The following is an 18,761-nucleotide window of genomic DNA, read 5'->3' as shown; positions in this document are numbered from 1 at the left end:
CTTAATAATCATAGAAATTTGTTATATTGAAGAGGTAGGAAGGAATCTTCATTAGTGAGGAATCCACCAGAGTAAAACAAACAAAAATAGACTGGATTTATTTGTTTCACAAACTAAACTTTGTTCATACTGCTGATGAATATTCTGAGGCTGAGCCTTTTTGCCACTAAAGGAAAAGAATCTAGGCACTGTCCTTTACCCTGTAGCACTGTTACAGCTTATCAGAAAAATTTAATAGTTTTCTATATTATCTTTTTTATTTTCCATAAATCTGTCCTTGTATGGTCATGAACCGATATGGTTTTAATAGAATTAGGAGTTTTTGTCAGCTCAAGTCTGCCAAATAAGGAGCACACACTCAAGCTAGGATGTACAATTTCAGTGTTTTCATTGTTCTCTGGACAGTTATGATAAAATAATTCCCTTCATGTCTAACAAAATCTGTTAACTAATGAATCATGGATATTAATTTTTTTAAAAATCTAGTAAAGCAGAACATTCTCTAGATTACTGTGTTTTGTAAGTATTCATTTTAACCTGACCAAACCCAAAGTATATCTAGCCAGAAAGATGACCTCATCTCTGAAATGAAACCCTGGTTAAGTATTTGATTTGTAAAAACACATATTTATTTTTTAAAGTTTACAGATCTATCTCAAAATAATTTGTTACCCCAAAAATGACATACATAAAATACTGTTTAAATTAAACATTAATTCTTAAATCTGTTAAAGATTGTCTTGTGCTACATTGTGAGAGAATTCGGCAAGACCAGCTATTCTATTTTTCATTGTGATTATAAATATTGTATCCAAATTATGGAGGATAAAAAAAAAAACACCGTACAATAATATGAGTGAAACAAATGTCGGATCTGATTTTTTTTTTTTTTACTTCTTCATTGTATGACAGTCTATAGAGTTATGAGAAGTGTTATAAATGTAATCACTATCACTATTCTAGTTACATTCACATAATCTCCCAAAACTTTTTGGCTTAATCAAAATAATACATGCATTTAATTTAAAAGAATCAAATCATGCTGAATGGCTTATAATGATAATAGTTGGCCCTATTCCGAGCCCCAATCATTTCAATCCCCGGCCATGATTATTTCCTTTAGGATCTATATTCTGTTACCATTTCCATATTTACAACAAAAATTGATTTCTGTTATTTTCTTTTAAAACTTTATTTTTGGGGGCACCTGGGTGGCTCAGTCAGTTAAGTGTCCAACTCTTGATTTCAGCTCAGATCATTATCTCAGGGTCCTGGGATCAGACCCAGTGTCAAGCTCCATGCTGACTGTGGAGACTGCTTAAGATTTTCTCTCTCTCTATGCCCCTACCCCCACCACTCATGCTCTTTCTCTCTCTCTCTCTCTCTCTCAATCAATCAATAAAAAATAAAATAAAATAAAATAAAATAAAAATAAAAAATTTAAGAGAAGATTTATAGTAACATGGTCCAGAAGGTGCATAGATTTTCCAAGTAGCCTCTGCTACATTTGTTGCACATTGTTGACAGGTCATAATCATCCAAAGTCCATAGTTTACATTAGGGATTGACAATTCATGTTGTACATTTTATGGATCTGGAAAAAATATGTAATGACATGCACTCATCACTGGAGTGTCACACAGAATGTTTCACTGCCCTAAAAATTCTTTGCATTTCTTTCTTTTTTTTTTTAATTCTTTGCATTTCACCCATTCATCCCACCCTCCCCTTGCAGCCAACCCCTGGCAATCATTGATATTTTTACTATCCCCATATTTTTGCCTTTTCCAAAATTTTATCTAGTTGGAATTGTACAATATGTAGCTCTTTCACATTGTTTTCTTTCACCTGGTATATGCAGTTTAGGTTTCTTATCTTTTGTATCACTTGATAGCTCATTTTTCTTTAGTGCTGAATAATATTCCATTGTCTGGATATACTACAGCTTATTTTCCATTTACCTCCTGAAGATCATCATCTTCCACGTGTTGTAAATTCTGAATAAAGTTGCTATTAACATCTCTGTGCAGGTTTTTGCGTGGACATAAGTTTTCAGCTCCTTTGTAAAATCCCAAGGAGTCCAATTGCTGGATCATCTGGTAAAAGTACGTTTAATTTATTAAGAAACTGCCAATGGTTTTCCAAAGTAGCTATAGCATTCTGAATTCCCACCAACACTGAATCAGAGTTCCAGTGGCTGTACCTCCTCATTGGCATTTGGTGTTGTCAGGGTTTCAGATTTTGGCCATTCCAATAGGTGTGTAGTAGTATCTCATTGTTGTTTTAATTTCCATTTTTTAAATGACATACGATATGGACAGTCTTTCATATACTTATGCTTGCCCCAATATCCATAAAATTATTCTTGGGATTTTGATTTGAATTGCATTGAATCTGTAGATTAATTTGCAAAGAATTGACATCTTGACAATATTGAGTTTTTCTATACATGAACATGAACTATTTCTTCACTTATTTAGCTCTTTTTAAATTTTTTTCATCAAAGCTTTACAGTTTTCTTCATGTAGCTCTTGTACATATTAGGTTAAATATATACCTGATTATTTTCAGGTTTTTAGATGCTCATATAAATGATATTGTATTTTAATTTCAAATTTTACTTTTTCATGTCTGGTATATAGGGAATCAATTGGTTTTTATTAACCTTGCACCATGCAAACTTGCCATAATATAATGTTATAATATATAAATATATAAATTTGTGTGAGTTTTGACAGAGTGTGTTTTTTTAAAGAATTTTTGCATTTTATCTAGTTATCAAATTTGTGGATGTAGACTTGTTCATGATATTTCTTTATTGTCCTTTTAAAGTTCATTGAATATGTAGCAATCTACCTTCTTTCATTTATGATATTAATAATTTGTTTCTTTTCTCTCTGTTTCTCTTTTTTTCCCACTAGTTTGGCTAAAGGCTTATCAACTTGACTGATCTTAAAATGTCAGCTTTCAATTTTGTTGATTTTCTCCATTGATTTTCTGTTTTCAGTTTTGTTGATTTGTGCTAATTTCTAGTATTGTGTTTTTTCTGCTTCCTTTGGATTTAATTTGTTCTTTCCTAGTTTTGTAAAGTAGAAACTTAAATTATTCACTTTAATATTTAAATTTTCTAATATATGCATTCAATGCTATAAATTTCCTTCTAAGCACTGTTTCACTGCATCTCACAAATTATAAGTTACATTTTCACTTCCATTTAGATTGAAATATTTTTCAATTTTTTTCTTAAGACTTCTTTTTGACCAAGTATTATTTAGAAGTATGTTGTTTAATCTCCACATTTTGAAATTATCAGTTGTCTTTTCTTTACTGATTTCTAGATTAATTCCACTATGGTCTTAGATTAGACATTGTAGGATGAATATTCTTTGAAATTTATTAACTTGTGTTTTATGGGCTATAATGTGGTTTATTTTAGTACGTGTCCCATATGAACTTAAGACAAATGTGTATTATTTTGTTGTTGGATGAAGTAGTCTCTAGATAACAATTATATCCAGTTGATAGGTTGTATTGTTGAGTTCAATTATGTCCTTACTGATTTTCTACCTTTTGGATCCATTTCTGTTAGAGGGGATGTTGAAGTCTCTATAATAGTGGATTCATTGATTTCTTTTTTTTTAATTCTTTTTTTTAATTTTTATTTATTATTTATGATAGTCACACACACACACAGAGAGAGAGAGAGAGAGAGAGAGAGAGGCAGAGACACAGGCAGAGGGAGAAGCAGGCTCCATGCACCGGGAGCCTGACGTGGGATTCGATCCCGGGTCTCCAGGATCACGCCCTGGGCCAAAGGCAGGCGCCAAACCGTTGCGCCACCCAGGGATCCCGGATTCATTGATTTCTTTTTGCGATTTTGTTAGTTTTATTTTCTTTTTCTTTTTCTTTTTTTAAAGATTTTTTTAAATTTATTTATTCATGAGAGACACAGAGAGAGAGAGGCAGAGACACAGGCAGAGAGAGAAGGAGGCTCCATGCAGGGAGCCCAATGTGGGACTCCAGGCACACATGCATGCTAAAGAGTGCTATGTTCTCTTGGAGAACTGCTCCCTTTATCATTATCTAATGCCCCTCCATATTGCTAATAACTTTCCTTGTCTTAAGGTCTTCTCTGTCTGAAATTAAGATAGCTTCTCCTGCTTTCTTTTTATTAATGTTACCCTGGTATTTTCCTCTGTCCATACACTTTTTGTCTCTATGTGTCTTTACATTTAAAGCAGGTTTTTGTGGGCAATACATAGTTGGATTGTGTTTTTTGATCCACTCTAACAATTTGTCTTTTAATTGGTACACTTGGAACATTGACATTCAAAGTGGTTATTTATTTATATATGTGGATTAATATTTACCATATTTATAACTGTTTTCTATTCATTGCCTTGTTCTTTATTTCTGTTTTTATGTTCTACTCTCTTCTTTTTCAAAAAAATATTTTTTTTTTTATTTATTCATGAGAGACACAGAGAGAGGCAGAGACACAGACAGAGGAAGAAGCAGGCTACCCGCAGGGAGCCTGATGCAGGACTTGATCCCAGGACCCCAGGGTCACAACCTGAACTGAAGGCAGATGCTCAGCCATTGAGCCATCCAGGTGCCTCATCTCTTTCTTCCTTTTATTTTTTTTACTGGGCACTTTAGATTCCATTTTCATTCTGTGTTAGCATATTGATTATACTTAAACTTTTTTGGTTGTTCTAATATTTGCAGTATACATTTACAGCAAATCCAAGCTTTCTTTTAAATAACAGTATAGCACTTCTATGTAGCCTGAATATCTTATAATAACAAAGCAATTTTGATTCTTCCCTCCCACCCCTTATATAATTGATGTCCTTCGTTTCACTTCTATATAGGTGTACATAAGCTAGAAGCATAATCATGATATATACATAAACATATGTGATAGAATACATTTTTGGTGTTATTATTTTGAACAAACTTTTAGCTAAACATGATACACTGGCTGAAAGTAACTGCTATAACTATTCTTTTAGTGATGTGATGGTGAGGTGTGGAGGGAGGGGTTGCATTCTACAGTCCTTAGGCCTTAATCTTTTACTGAGCCTATGCTTTGAACTGTGAACCTCACAAGATATTCTAGGTTTTCCTTTCCCCCTCCCCCACAGTGTAGGTAGAACAAGATAGCTAGAATAGTCTGGAATTTGTCTCCTTTCTCATATGGAAGGCTAAAGCTGGTTATTTAGGGAATATTTCCCTTCCTCAGGTTAAGCTCTGATACTATGCCAGCAGGTGAGGCTCTGGATAACTGGTTTCACCTGCGGCAGGCCTGGTTAAGAACAGAGTATTCCGGCACCATACAAAATGGTTCCCTTTTCCCTCCTCCTACTGGAAGCAAAGGGGGTTTTTCTCTGATATTTACTGTGGGAACCTGTTTGAGCTCCTGGAGGTAAATCTTACAATATTACTAGGGTCCATGGATGCCTGGGTCCTTCTGGAGTTTTTAACTCTGAATTGTTGGCTCTGAGCCTCCAGCAATTCCTTAATTACTCTTCCAGTTTTCCTAACCCTCACACTGGGCCCACCTGATTTCTACTCCCAAGTCTCTGCTCTGGTAAGCTACTGCCCCCTGTATTTGCCTGTGATGTCACCCCAGTCTTGGGGGTGGTGTTTTCCCTCTGCCTTCCTACATCTTAAAGACCCAAGGAGAGCTGCTAATATTTCAGTCTGGTCAGCTTTTTACTTTTTAGGACAGAGCCCCCTCTTCCAAACTTTTAACATTTGCAACCAACAACACTTCTGTTACTTTTTGATACATTAATTTTTGGCCTTGTATTTGGAGTTCCTTTAATAGTAAAATTAAATTTTGTATGCCTGTAAATGCTCCTTTTGTTTTCCTCTGCAGTTTTTAAAAGGATCATATTCTCCTATTCTGTCCATTTTCTATCTTCTTAGCTCATAGCTTTAAGGTTAGTAATGCTTCCCAATTTAATTACAGATACCATTTTTCCCCTCCCATTCTAGGTTATTTGGGGCTAAGCCCACTGTAAATATAACTTTTCACTTTTAATTCTGAATTATATATATTGGTTGCTCTAATATATATATATATATATTGGTTGCTCTAATAACTAGGTTGCTCTAATAGGCCTTCCAGTCTTTTGAAAGCATGCAGATAAATAGGTTAACTGTTATTTAAAATCATATTCAAGGGTGCCTGGGTGGCTTAGTGGTTGAGCATAATTGGAAAAGGCTGTTGGCACCTGGGTGGTTCAGTGGTTGAGCAACTGTCTTTGGCTCAGGTCATGATCCCGGGTCCTGGGATCGAGTCCCATGTCAGGCTCTCCATAGGAAGCCTGCTTCTCCCTCTGTCTGTGGCTCTGCTTTTCTCTCTGTGTCTTTCATGAATAAACATATAAAATCTTTTAAAAATAATAAAAAAATGAAATCGTATTTGAATCCCTTAAAATAATTGGTGATGTAGTGAATTCTAATGAACACTGTCCCTATAATCCAGCTTAAAAATATTGAAATGATAGTTTTCTCCACATGATCAAATTTAGCAGTTCCTTTTCAGCCAATTACTGATGGCTATTTAGACTCTGTATTTGAGTGTTTGGGTCTACGGCCATACCACCCTGAATGTGCCCGATCTCATCTGAATTTGAGTGTTTGCTTTTTATAGTTCATAAATTGTGTTTTATGGAATTCTTGGTTATAATTGCTAACCTAAATACAGCTATACAGTGTCAATATATCACGAGTCAAAGAAATACTATAGGAAACAAAATTTGTGAAAAACTAATAAGTTCTGTTGCTTTTTAGAGTTTCTGTAGTGAATTAAGACATGGATGACACTATTGAATCATTGTTGATCAAGCATGTTCTTGAATTATTTCCCAGGAATGATTACTGTCACATCTTATTCAGTAAGGTGTAGGTTCAAGTAATATCACAATCACAGAGATTTCCCAGAATTTATCAGCTCATGCTTTTTCTGACTCCTTTATAGAATCATGAAGTAGATCACATAATTGGGAACGTTACTATATATCATCTTGCATTTTAGCTGCAATTGTCTTGATTGTCCAGATAAAGTTTAAAGTTGTTAAGGCTTCACATTCCCTGGGAACAAATGGAATATAATTTCAAAAAATATTATTTTCTTGTTGCGTATTCTCAAATTCTAGTTTGCATAGAATAAAATGGAAACTTTATACACCATAACCTAAACTGAATTTGGAAGCTGAAAAAAGTGGAATGTATAAGAAAGCTCAGAAATGTTATACTTTGAAATAATCTGAAGAGATCAAGAAATATGCAGTTTCAGTTGACACAGAGTGAAGAAAATAGACTACTGTGGAGAAATTTTTATCCATTTAGACTCCAATGAATTTAGTATATTTTTTGTGTGTATATAAATTTATATTTTTATTTATAGAAAATTCTAATTTGTCCAGACAGAACAATATAAATAATCTTCCTTAAGTGATCTGCTTAATTATCTAGAGTGGGAATTAAGGGAAAAGACGGCTCCGATTTAACCCCTGGTTTTGTCAACTTCAAAGCCCACCTCCTCTAAGAACAGCCTTTGTAACATATAAATAGAGTCAGGTCACTTCAGTGCTCACATTCTCTCTGTCACCTGTATCTACAGTTCTTGGTGGGGAATAAATGTAGGGGCTTTCAAGTACATCTGTTTCCCTCTAAGCCAGTGCTTTTTAACCCTTAGTGAGCATGACATCAATAAAATGGGTCACAGCCACACTTCAAAAAATGTGGATTGGGAGAAAAGAGAAATGTCAGTGTGCATCACTCACTGTAAAGCTGAAGACACTTGAGCAGGGACCAGTTGTTAGAGTGAATATGCATCCTGATTTGCCGAGGACAAGCTTCATTTATGTCTGTGCTCGCAGCCTCATTATCTCTAGTGGTCCTGGTCACAGACTCCCAGGTTAGAAGAGAAATTATATGTTGATTCTAATAATGGATGGCAAAATAAAACCTGTTCTTTAGTGTGGGTCATGGTCAAAGTTTTTTTTATTTTAATTTTTAATTTTTTAATTTTTGGTCAAAGTTTTTAAAATTGATTACTCCAAGGCTCTCTTGGACCTTTATTCCTTAACATTTTACTAAAATTAAAATTCACTGAACACACCTTTTTCTTTCTTTTCTTTCCTTGTATAAGCAGACTCCGACACAAGAATACATTCCTATACATTTCTTTCTTTCGTGTTTGTGTGTATATGTACATAAGCAGATTCTTCTGCCTAGAATGGCTTTGCCTTCTTTCTTCATTCTTTGCCTCTCAGGCAAATTCTTACTTATTTGTGAAGACTTTTGCTTATTCTGGAAATAATACAAGGTGATATTTTAAATAATACAATGTGAATATTTATCTAATATTAAACCTTTGTATACCGTTAAGTGGTGAGAAATAGGTAGGATTGGATAAAATGAAGACGTGGAAATAGAAATATTTATTTATTTTTAAAAGATTTTGTTTATTTATTCATAAGAGACACAGAGAGAGGCAGAGACACAGGCAGAGGGAGAAGCAGGCTCCCTACAGGGAGCCCGTTGTGGGACTCCATCACACCCTGATCCAAAGGCAGACGCTCAACCACTCAGCCACCCAGGTGCCCCAGAAATAGAAATATTTAGAAGCCTAACAAGTTTGAGATCTGAGAGAGGAAAGCAAGGGAAAAAGTTTGAACTTAATTAACTCTTTGTGTTAGGGTAAAATGGTCAGGGGACCTGAATATAGAGGGTCTTCGATGTCAGGATAACAAATGTAATTTTTTTTCATGACATGTGTAGACGCACATAAACACAGACAAACATATATTTGTATTGCCATTTTTTTTGTGAGCAGGTGTCATTAAAGGAAATGGTCTCTGTGAAATAAGACAAAAATATAAGCATAGAGAACAGCTTGGTTCACAGTCTCTAAAATAAGAAAAAAAAATATTTAAAACACTATCTTACTTAATGATTGAGCCTGGGTTGACCAAACAAGTAAACTGAGCCAAAGGCTTGTATGCAAGTAATTTATTTTGGGAAGTGATAAGACGAACAAGACTGAAGAGCTAGGAACAGAGGAAGGGTAAGAATCAGTATAAGGGTGTGTCCTTGAAAGTTGTTTTCTGAGTTGTTCACTGCCATGGACAACTGGAGTTGTCTCCCAAGTAGAAGATGCCCATGAATTGCCATTCCAAAGGGACAAAACTGTCACCAGGTCCTGTGTCTGGTAAATTGCTGACATTGGGATATTTGCTTTCTCTCGTTCCCAGGTCTACTCAATGGGCAGAATGGCTGAGCATCTGTTGGAGTAAAAAGCTGTGCCAAGAGTGTGAGTATAGACAATATCTGATTAACTTTACGAATAGGCTGAATTAAGAACAAATATTTTCAAGCATTTCTATTGAACATGGTTGTTTTGTACTTGTAAACACTAGGTTTTTATGTCTTTTGCCAAGCCTTCATTGTTCATTTGCATAGTAACTAATTTCTGAACATAAACTCCATTAGGTAAAGGAAGAGGTTGAAAGTAAGGCGATATATTCATATGTAAACCACTAGAGAAGTTGCATTTAAAGAAGTTATGACTTATCCACTTGTGGAAGGTTAAAAGAACAGCTACTCTTTTTAGAGTGTAGATGTAGTCTTCTCTTAGGAGCAAAGACCATTTTCTTTATTCTAGAATACTCTTAGTATAGCATCACAAGTGTGTGTATACATATATAGGTATAAATACTATCAATATATATCAATGAATATTTAACTAGAAATAAAGTATAAAATAGACAATAAAGGCTAAAAAAGGAAAGAGTAATGCCTCATTACTTTTCACCTATGTAAATGTAGGTTTTCTACAAAAGGAAATGATCTTCCGTCAGCCTAATTAATTTCACAGAAATTGATGGTAGTATTACAATCTCTCTTTTCTTAAGTCATTGTTTAATTTTAATACAAATAATTATCAACTAAAAGAAGTAGTGTTTTAATTTAAAAATGCTATTTGCATTCAAAAATATCTCAGTTATGAACTAAAATATTCACTTAAAAGCAAAAACATTACAACACACAATTCAAGATCTGTTTCACTGTTTTAATTTTTTTTCAGAAATAAATTTCCAAAATTTTATTCAAATTTATTTCAAAATTCATGAAAAGACAGAATTGAATTAACTCAGGTCATTTCTTGGTCTTACAATTATTTTGCTATCATTTTTTTTATTTCAAAGCTGTTGTTTAGACACAGTAATAGTAGTAGCAAAGAGGACAGAGGCATGATCTGAGCCCAGTGCAAGTTTGAACAATTTTAAAACAAATTTACTCCTGACGTGAACAGTGCAGCTAATCCTGGGCATGTTGAGAGTACACTGGATAACTGGGAGTTGCATGAGTTAACTTCCATGTACAATATACTGTTTGCTAAAACATACACAATTAGTAGCTCATATTAGCTTATATATATTATTAAAACCCAGAGTAACAATAGTTATTGTTTAGAATTTAAACCATGAAAAGAGATCCTCTCCCGCCCCAGGAGGAATATTTTATCACAGGTATTTATTAGAATTGTGAATATATGGTGATAACAAAAAACTAAGTTTGGCTAGGTTTTTTTTTTATCTTAAATTCTCTGCAAATAAAAAAAAATTCTCCACAAATAATGTAACATCTAAATTTGGGGGCATTTCTTTCCACCACCCTATCTTTGATACACCACTGGTGGTTAGTGCTGCTTTTTTTTAATCCAATAAATCTTTGTCTACCACCAAATCAAATTTTTTCTTTTGCTTTTTCACAAGTCTAATAGCTTTTACTTTTAGAGTTAGGTTTATGACTCATTTCAAATTAATTTTTCATATGTTGTAAGGTAGTAGTCAACATTTGTATTTTTCCAGATGAATGATAGTTTTTCCAACATTATTTGTTGAAAGAGACAAATGTTTAGCATTCAAAATGCTGGCACTTCCATCAAAAATCAATTGACCTATATGGTCCCTACATGGACTTTACTGACCAACATTACTGCTTTCATTGACTTATATGATTTTTCCCTTTTTATTCTGTTACTTTGGTGAATTTTATGAACTTTCAAATGTTGAATCAATCTAATGTTCCTGGATAAATTTTACTTGGTTATTATGTAATATATGGTTTTTTTGTTTTTTGTTTTTTGTTTTTTGTTTTTTTTTTTATGTTGCTGGACTCATTTTGCTAATATCTGGCTGAAGATCTTGACAGAATCTATGTTCTTGATGGATCTTGGTTTGCAATTTCCTTTTCTTGCAATACCTTTCTCATGTTTTATGAGCAGGATTATGCTTTTTACTAAATTAGTTTCCTCCTTCTCTACCATCTGAAAGAATTTTTATGTCTGGTGTTATCTCCTTTCTAATGTTGATAGAATTCACCAATAGTCACCAATTAAATCACCTGAGGCTGAAATTATTTTTGTGAAAAGGTTTGGTAATGAGCTTTATTTTTCTATGGACAGAGAGCCATGCAGATTTTTGTCTTTCTTCTTGAATTAACATTGATAAGTCGTGTTTTGAAGGGACTTCCATATAGATTCATCAAGTCCTTCCTCTGGGGAGCTCCCTCGTCTCGTATGCTCCGTTCCACAAATTCCATCAGCAGCTGCATTCTCTGATTTCTGCCTCTGCTTCTTTAGCCATACTACTTTCTTCTTCTTCTATGCCATGGTTGATAAAATATCCTTAGGCAGAGAGCCCTGGCACTCCTGGAGCACAAGTTTTCCTTATCATGGGAACCACTGCTTGTTGTGTCTCTCGTCTGATGCCTGAATCAGTTGCTTCCCACATTTTTTCCCAAGTGTTGTAGTTGCTGACGGTGGGAGCCTTGGTCTCATACACCACTCCACATAGCCCAAAGAGGAAGTGTTCTGCATTGTTAAAAAAATTTCATTTATTTATTTTAGAGAAAGAGAAAGAGAAAGAGAGTGGGAAGGAGAGGCAAGGGGAAAGGGAGAAAGAGAGAATTTCAAGCAGACTCCTTTCTGAGCGTGGAGCCCAATATGAGGCTCAATCTCCTTACCCTGAGATTATGACCTGCTTAAATCAAGAGTCAGACACTCGATCGACTGAGTCACCAGATGCCTCAGTGTCCTGCGTTTTTATTCTTATTGTTATTGTCTTAGTTTAGGCATTTTTTGCCAATATTACAAGTATTTCAATATTCTTCTCACTGGCATTCTAGATGCCAGTTATCCCATGCCTTACCTTTTCCAAAATCTTGCCTTCACCATTTCAATCCTATCTAAAAATTCATTTTTATCTCATATAAATTACAAATACTCCATCTCGTCTTAACACATCTCTGAAATCTGTTCCTAATATACCTTTATATCCATACTCATCTTTAATATCTTGCACACACTATAAGCTCTAGCCAGCCTTGTGGGTTTACAGTCTTCCGAATTACACATCCCTTCTTGTTAGTTGCCTTCCTCAGTACCACATCCTCAAATACTCTTCCTATCCTTTTTTCTTACTTAAAAGAACTACCAATTTTTCAAAATGCAGCTAATATTTTATCTTACCAACAAATCAAACATACAGTGATATTTATCTACAGAACTTGGGCTCATTTTTATATATTAATACCCCTTAGCATTAACTTTGTCTGATAGTCATGCTTATCTTCCCAGATTATATTAAAAGCTCAATGAGGTTAAAAGTTATGTATTTAGCTTTCCTAGCCCAAGAACACCTCCTTTTCAGTTAAGGGTATGGGAGCTGATGTAAAAAATATACCCTCAAAAAAAAAAAGATATACCCTCAAATTTCAGAAACATTACATAATATAAGCTTACTTATAATATATATATATATTTTTAATTTTTATTTATGATAGTCACAGAGAGAGAGAGAGAGAGAGAGAGGCAGAGACACAGGCAGAGGGAGAAGCAGGCTCCATGCACCGGGAGCCCGATGTGGGATTCGATCCCAGGTCTCCAGGATCGCACCCTGGGCCAAAGGCAGGCGCCAAACAGCTGAGCCACCCAGGGATCCCCTATAAGCTTACTTATAAATTCTCAAAAAGAGATTCTGATTATTTAGGCAACTCTCCTCCTGGTAACAATACAGCATCCCAGTCACCTTCCATTTTTGATTTTGCCATGTCCAATACCCTCCTAAGAAGAGTGTGTCAGACAAAATCAAACTGGGAGGGGCTTTGTTACAAATTACAGTCTATTGACTAGACCTGGTCACGTGGGCACACCTTACTACAAGGGAGCCTGAGAAATGGAATCTAGCTGTGTGTCCTAGAGAAGGGAAATTGTAACAGCTTGCCATCTGTCATATCTGCTATGATATGATTTCTCCTTTGTGTGAAGTCTCACATCTTTCTATAACTCACCTTGGTTATTCAATTTTTGAGGCTGAGGAAAGAGCCCAGATCTCTCTGTGTACCTAAGAATTACTGCAATCTCTGGATTCAGTCCAGATCAACAGTGGAATAGAGGAATGCAACGGATAAGTAAAGGGTTCTCAATTTTTAAGCACACAATTATAGCAAGAAGCTGGAAAGAGTAATGTCCTGCTCTACCTGTGTTTGGTTCTATCCATAAGAAACAGGACCCCAGTCTTCTAAAAGAAGTTAGTTTTTAAGGAGAATGACAAGAAAAGGGCAAGGACTATGATCTTTCATGAAGTGTCATCTCCCTGCTTGTTTATAGGAACTACAGTCCTGAAAACCACAGCCGTGGTTCTCCTGACTTTTTGAAGCAATCCTAAAAATAGGGGCCCAATACTCACAGCAGTTAAGATTTAGATTTTATTTAAAATTTAAGCATTGTCTTGTGTCTGGCTTCCCCACATATATCCTTTTTCCCTTTATTTTTCTCTAAACCAGCACCCATGTACCTAATAACTCTTTTCCAATTCCACAAAAATGTATTGAAACTTAGAACTGGGCACTGGAGATATGAATATGAGACCAGCAATGTTTGTGAAATTTAAAGTTTAGTAAACTACAGATACATGCACACACACTCACACACACCTAGTACAAACATCTCCCCATTTTATCCAGTCTTTGTGACCTAGAGTATCTCCTATATCTCATTTGGATATGATCCTTGCAGAGACTATAGCCCTTTTTTTTTTTTTTAATATGGAATGCTTCACAAATTTTTGTGTCGTCCTTGCTCAGGGACCATGCTAATCTTCTCTGAGACTACAGCCTTTAATATTAATCCAGCCTGTTTTTTTGGTATCCCAGTCCCACCCAGCCATACACAGGAGATGGACTCGCTTCCCTGTTTCTCAGCCTTGATAAAGGGATCTAACCCATGAATATATAGTATCTAACAGTGTCTACTTTAGAGAATGAACTTAATAAGCATTAACTGCCTTTTTTCCTCCGCTCTCCACTGAAACTACTTTCCCTTCTTAGAAGTCTGTTTTTGCATACTGGATTCGCATTGGTTTACCATAAAATGGAAATCCTTGTAACTGTCTCAAGGCATTTGTGGATGAGCCCAGTTCCTTAAAAATAACAAAGGCTTGCTCCCTCATCTTCATGGTCTTTAAAGCTACAATATCTACCACATGGACAAACTGAGAAAACAGGGTGTATAGGGATCTCTTCAATTCTTCTTTTTTAATTTTGTCATTCATATTGTTAATGTAAATTGTATGATTTGGTCTGATATCCATGTATGCAGTTAAACTGTTCAAACTGCCTGAGGCTTGCACTGGTCCCGGACCCCCTTCTTAGAAGTCTGATCTGAGAGCCTACCATGCCTATAGATAACATAATTCTGAATAAAATTTTTCCAGAAAATGATGCAATGGAAATAAAAGCAGGAGTCCATGTATAAGAACTGAGACTCAAGGGTCAGGGAATCAGTCTCAACAACTCATAACACAGGAGGGAAACAGGAGAAATAGATACTCACACATCAGGGAGTATCTTCTGTTTTCAGGTAGGCTTGATTTGTGGACATACATACAAGTGACCCACAGGTGGAGCGAAAAATAGGTTAAGCTCTGGGGAATGAGAAATAGTAGGATTGGTAAGAGAGATATTGTATAATACTACCAAAATTTCTGATCATATATCTTAAGACTTCTCAAAGGGCATACAAGGTGCAGCCAAATTGTGATGTCATCGATCCACATTATGGGCCATGATTTTCCATGCTGTGTCCTGTAATTCTGCATTCTCTCTCTTAAAATGTTCTTTTTAATTTTTTTCCATATTATACCCATATGTCTTGGTTTTATGCATGTTTCCAAATTCTTTGACATTTCTTTGACATATCTGCCCTGTTTGACATTTTTTGACATATCTGCCACAAGATACGGAGTCTAATCCTTTTTTCTGAAAATATGGTCCCAAGCCAGTGACTTATTCTAGTTAATGGAAAGTGGCAGAAGTCATGCTCTATGACTTCTTAGTCTAGATTGGAAAAGGCGACACAGCTTTTGCCTACCTCTCCAAAACGTGCTGCAGAGTCCTGAGCCAACATGTGAGCAGTGTGGCTTCCCCGAAGGCACCATGCTAGGGTGCTTACAAGCAGCATGAAGTGCTGAGCAACTCAGCTTTTCCAGGCTTCTGCTGTTTGAGTCTTCCCACCATCACCTGACAGATACGTGAGTCTTCATATGATTTCAGGTCTAGTCTTTGAGCAGCTCTAGCTGAAGCAGAGTGTGCAGAGATGAGACTTTTCCTATGTGTCCTGTTTGAAATCCTGACCCAGAAAAACCTGGGCCATAATATAGGGTTACTTTATACCACTAAGCTTTGTACCAGCTTGTTATGCAGTCATAGTGACCAGATTTTTGTATTAGGAGTAGGGCACCGAGCTAACACAGCCCATAACATGTGGCCTCATGATCAGGATGCAGGTGCAAAAAAAATGGAGGGACATTGAAGAAAGTCTGAGAAAAAATTTAAAGGATCATAAAGAGACCGTTAGTAGAAGTTTGATTAGCCCTCAAGGAAGCTGCTAGTGAAGGCTGAAAAAAAGTGAGGAAAATGCTATGGACAGCTGAAGGAAATATTATCTTTGTTATATAGTAGCAAAATTTTCCCAATATTGTGCCCTGTGGCCAAAAGGAAAGTTGAAAATAATCCTAATGGATAGGATGATCTAGCTAAGATTTTCAGGCATATTGAAATTGCCACTAGCTTCTTCTTGCTGCTTATTGTAAAATATGGGAGAGTAGAGGTAAGCTAAAGGAAGAAATTTAAATGAAAAAGATCCAGGACTTGCTGGGTTTTATACAAAATAGTCTCATTATTAGTCTCTCTGAGATTTTCAAATTATAAAGCTTCAGAGCAAATGAAATTCATGGTGGGGCTATAAGATCTTTTGCTAATATCTCAGAAATATTTCAGGTTATATATCTGCACAATATTAACATACAAGACATATGCAATATATCTTTTAAAAAAATCTCTGTAGTGCCCAACACAGTGTCTCTGACATTCTAGGTGCTAAAAGAAATTGTTCCTTTTCAAACTGGATTATTCAAGGTACCATTTGTCAGTCAAAGCATGTTGATTATTAGTAACCACATTTAAACAACTAAGTAGACAGCACAAGAATAAGAAATAAATCAACCAACCATCAGTAAACCATGCTCCTTTTTTCATTTTCACTCATCAAGTGCACGCTAATATGAAGCCACTGGGCAAGTGGCCAAATGTCCACTTACTGGGCTCTAGCACTGGCTTCTGAAAAATCAATTCAATATTTAAGAGAACACTCAACCCTAAGATGATGTAGTGATGCAATATATAAATAAATTCATAAGTAATTATAATAATCATGATTTTATTTAGAAAATATAAAATATTAGCATCAGATATTTTCATAGAAAAACATCCAAAGGGCGGACATCCTGTTTTTCTGTCATGATTATATTGATTAAAGTGGCCCAGTAAACATGAAGAGTTAATAAAGACAAATGACATTTAGCTTTACTAGTACTTAAGAAACTCACAGATTATTTATGATGAGGAGTTAAAATTAATTTAGTTAGAACAAAATATTAAATTTTGAAGAATGCAAAAATTTATTTAGTTTCTTACAGAAGTCAGGCATGATATTAACATTTAGGCTAAAAAAGAAAAATAATATGTAAACCTTGCTATCAGGGATCACATGAAGAAGTGGGGGCAGAGATGTTTTTGGGGAACAAGTTCGTGCTTACCAAGTACCTTAGTTTTTGTTTGATTTTATTACCTATGAGACCGGATGCTTGTTTTCATGGAGAGTGAATATTATAACTCTCCATATTTCAGTGTCTTATAAAATAGATTATGTATACTATGTAACTGTGGATAATAAGTGAATGAATAAATGAATGAATACATAAGTGAATAATTCAGACTGAGAAATAATCCATGGAAAATATCAGTACTTAAAGTGTAAACATAGTACTATAATTAATTGCCAGAAATGTGTAAGGAATAGTTCAAAATATTGGAGAATCTAGGAGAGAATAATTAGGGGAAAGATATTGGAGACGGAGGGAGAGGGTAGTAGATCAATTTACTACCTAGGTAATTTTTTAGTTAGTTTTCTCCTATTCATTGCTACTATTAAAATCATTTCTTACCACACTTTTTGCTTAAGCCACTGTGACAATGCCCTAACTCGCCTTCATATCATTATTTTTTAGTTCCATAAAGTACACCCTTTCTGCTTTGAATAAGTTCTCCTTTCCCTTTTGTGTCTATCATTGCTCTGCTTCTCCCACGTGTCTCTCCCACATGCTGCCATGAATGCAGAATACAGGGTTCTGAATCTGAAACCCCAGTCCTTTTTTGGGCAGCTGGGATGTATGTATGGGATTGTGCATGTGTGTCTGTGCACGTGTGTTCAAGGGTAAGATCCTCTTATAAAAACACAATACGAAGCCAATTATAAAATTGTTGTGAATTAGGAAACCAAAATCCTTGGAGATCTTGATCACTGGTCTGAGTTCCTATAATGCACGAGATCCAACACAAAAGTAGAGTCCCAGTGGCAAGCCAATGTAGTCAGGCAGCAAAGGTATTTAAAATTGTGTGAACCAACTAATAAACATTCTTGGTTCACAAGCTAATAAAATAAATGTTCAATGATATAAAGCTTGTTGAAAGAAATACTGAATAACATACCACCTACTATTTTTTTATGTATAGTAAAAATATGTTGTTAATGTTAAACCTGAACTATGTCTAAAGATGAAGTGTTCATTTCCTTAATTTTTCTAATTTTTTGAATAGAAGGAAAATGCCTTTACTCATATATCCTTAGGCTGTTCTAATGAGCGTGACAAACTCTATGTGATAAAATAATTGGAAAAAGCTTTTTTTTTTTTTTACCAGCAAATATCAAATTATTACTGGATAACTTACCTGTTTTCAATATGCATTGCATTCAGGAATGTCTTATGATTTAAGATGTATTGATGTTTACAGAAGATTTATAATTTGCTATGTAGTTACCATTATTACTTTCCAACCACAACCATATTACAGAAGATAAATCACTGGAATAGAGCCTTCCCAGGGATCTTGTGTGTATTTATACTACCGTATGCCTAAGGAAAGTTAAACAGAACATATAAATAGCAAAAACTGAGAAACTCGTGATACATACTAGTAAAAAAAGGATTTAATTTGAGGAAAATACCAAACAGCAATTCCTTCCAAAGGAAGAGAGGGGCAGAGAAGAAATGCGACCTCCAATGAGTACTTGCTAAGTACTAGGACTTGAATCTAAATCCTAAAACCTTAGATAGCAA

At 35.1% G+C, this 18,761-nt stretch overlaps 1 pseudogene; it reads right to left on the bottom strand.

Annotated features, from left to right (window-relative positions):
* Nucleotides 1-14,124: 14,124 nt before the first annotated feature.
* On the bottom strand, nt 14,125-14,192 carry LOC144316594 (U6 spliceosomal RNA; annotated as a pseudogene).
* Nucleotides 14,193-18,761: the final 4,569 nt, after the last annotated feature.

Source organism: Canis aureus, chromosome 6, assembly GCF_053574225.1.
Source record: "Canis aureus isolate CA01 chromosome 6, VMU_Caureus_v.1.0, whole genome shotgun sequence".
In the NCBI taxonomy this organism is placed as follows: Eukaryota; Metazoa; Chordata; class Mammalia; order Carnivora; family Canidae; genus Canis; species Canis aureus.
Note: the sequence above shows the minus strand (reverse complement) of the source record. Positions and strands in the feature narration are given on the sequence as shown.